The sequence below is a fragment of the Nansenia antarctica genome (genome assembly GCF_963989245.1).
Source record: "Nansenia antarctica genome assembly, chromosome: 1".
NCBI classification, from domain to species: Eukaryota; Metazoa; Chordata; class Actinopteri; order Argentiniformes; family Microstomatidae; genus Nansenia; species Nansenia antarctica.
The window spans coordinates 110,268,068-110,270,567 of NC_137674.1; the positions used below are offsets into that span (position 1 = coordinate 110,268,068).

The 2,500-nt window shown below is 39.8% G+C and overlaps 1 protein-coding gene across 1 annotated transcript in view; it reads left to right on the forward strand.

Annotated features, from left to right (window-relative positions):
• tspan15 (tetraspanin 15) overlaps positions 1 to 2,500 on the forward strand; it is a 34,892-nt gene that overhangs the window by 23,532 nt on the left and 8,860 nt on the right. The window lies entirely within an intron of this gene.

Here is a 2,500-nt window from a genome sequence, read left to right on the forward strand (position 1 = left end):
ACTAGCAAAGGTCGGTGTGTGTGTGTGTGTGTGTGTGTGTGTGTGTGTATGTGTGTGTGTGTCTCTGTGTGTGTGTGTGTGTGTGTGTGTCTGTCTCTGTGTGTGTGTGTGTGTGTGTGTGTGTGTGTGTGTGTGTGTGTGTGTGTGTGTGTGTGTGTGTGTGTGTGTGTAATGACAGTAATCACAGTTGGGTGATTTAACAGCACTCTAAATGGTTGTGTGGAATTGACACCTTTCTGGCAGAAGAACAGAATAGTGATGTTGTGTTAGGGTGTGTGTTAAGGTTGTGTTAGGGTGCAGGGATTAAAGCAAAAAAAAATCTCCTAACGGAAAAAAAAATTCAGGCCAAATCGGGGCCAGTGGCTTTCCGTGCGCAAAGCGCGCGTGCGATTTTCCGTTCTACGTTCTAATGCTTTGACTTTTCTTTCGAAAAATGTGAACACATTTCCGCGTTGTAGAAAATCAATGACACATCGACATCGCTAGTCAACTAACACGGCTTGTTTTGTGAGCCTGCTAACAATGTAAAGTAGTGTTCTAGTTAACTAGGTAGCAGTCCAATCCATTTCGCTGCAGTATTTTGGCTTGACTAGCGAGTTTGTGCTGTGATTCTCAACAACGTTGAAACGTAGTTTCACCCTTTTCCATAGTTTTGAATAATAAATGTGTGGACTGACGATGTAGCGCAGCCTAACTTATTCTAATAATTATTTAACATACTTTTATTCTGATAATTATTCCCCCCTCCTCCCAGACTTATGGTCACATTATTATTGGATTGGTTGTTTGCGTGCCGGGTGAAGTTAGCTAAACATTTAACCTGCTAGCTAGCAAGAGAAACATCATGTCACTCTCCAAAGGTCTAAAGAGGAAAGTTGACGGTGGAAACAGGGCATTTAAAGAGGAATGGACAGCGAACTATACGTTCATCCTACCTGGTTTCATCAATGCAAAGCCGTTGTGAGAGACTCACATTTTACGTGCTCACAATGAATGTTCCCTTCCACCTATACATGCGAGTCGTCCTTTTCGTCAATGAATGCGATAAAGACGCGCTAGAGGAATCGATTGGTGCATAAAAACCTTGAGAACTGCCGGATTAAAGTGACGTCCATAATAATAATAAATAATAATAATACATTAGACTTATAGCGCTTTTCTAGACACTCAAAGACGTCCATATCACCAGATAGCCAACAAATAGTGACCAATGGGAGATGCCAGTTTTCTCATTAAGTGAGATTTAATAGCCTAATATTATTTTTGCTATTTTTAATGAATGGCTCATTGTAATTATTATCCATAGTAATGTAGCGTGTTTGCTCTGTCGTTTCAGGAGCATATAGGCTAAGCGGATTCAGCTTTTTTTTTGTGCCGATTTTGTTGTCAATGTTTTTCATAAAATTAAACTGCATTTGCTTTGTTACTGTTCACATGTGTGGTGCAGTCACATTCACATAGCCTATAAGTAAACATTAAGTTTGAATGATTTACTGAGCTGGCGTAACTTTTTTCAAACCACACACCGCATGTCGGCTATTTCAGCACCACGCATTGTCCACCTACTTATCACTATGAGGGGTTCAGCGTCAGTGCACCCCGCTCTGTTACTGTGGCATAGTTGTAGCCAATAAAGGCCTATATGTAGGCTATATAGGCTATTATATACAGGGGTGCACATAACGGGTGCGCCAGTGCGCATGCGTCGCCAAAATGCATGCTGCGCGGCAGATCAGCCGCATGAAGGCGCTCTTGCGCACCAACAGCTTATTCTTTTTATTTTTTATTTGTTTTGTTTTGTTGAAAAGTTGATTTCAGTGTTTACAGAACAGAGCAGTGCTTAAAGAGATGTCCGTTTATATCAGTGTGTTTAAAGAACAGACATTCAGTTAGTGCTTAAAGAGATGTCAGTTTATTTCATTGTGTTTAAAGTAGTGTTGTTCCGATACCATTTTTTGATCCCGATACCGATACCTGACCGTGCAGTACTTGCCGATACCGAGTACCGATCCGATACCACGGCGTTTGAAAAAACAAAACAAAAAAACATGTTTTTTGAGCCACATACTCACCTCGATGTAAAATTATTGCTAACACTTAGTCTGGCACTGCTCAAAACCTTTGTAAAACAGGAAAAAATACCAACAGAGAGTGAATGCTATAGAACTTTTTTTTATTGTCTACCTGGTATGGTGACAAGAAAATCAACCCCTTATAAAACCTGAAATGTGGCTCTCACAGATGCCAATCAGTGCAATATCCATTTAAGATATAAAACAGTCGTAGTAGTAGTGCAACAGCAAGTGAACATTTACAAACAAAATAACTTTAGTACTTAAAAAAAATAAAATAAAAAATAAAATAAAAAAAATTGTACTCGCTGATACCGATACCAGCATTTTGGTGCGTATCGGTGGCCATGCCGATACTAGTATCGGTATCGGAACAACACTAGTTTAAAGGAGTCGGACAGACTTTCATTCTTAAAGAGCAGTCATTT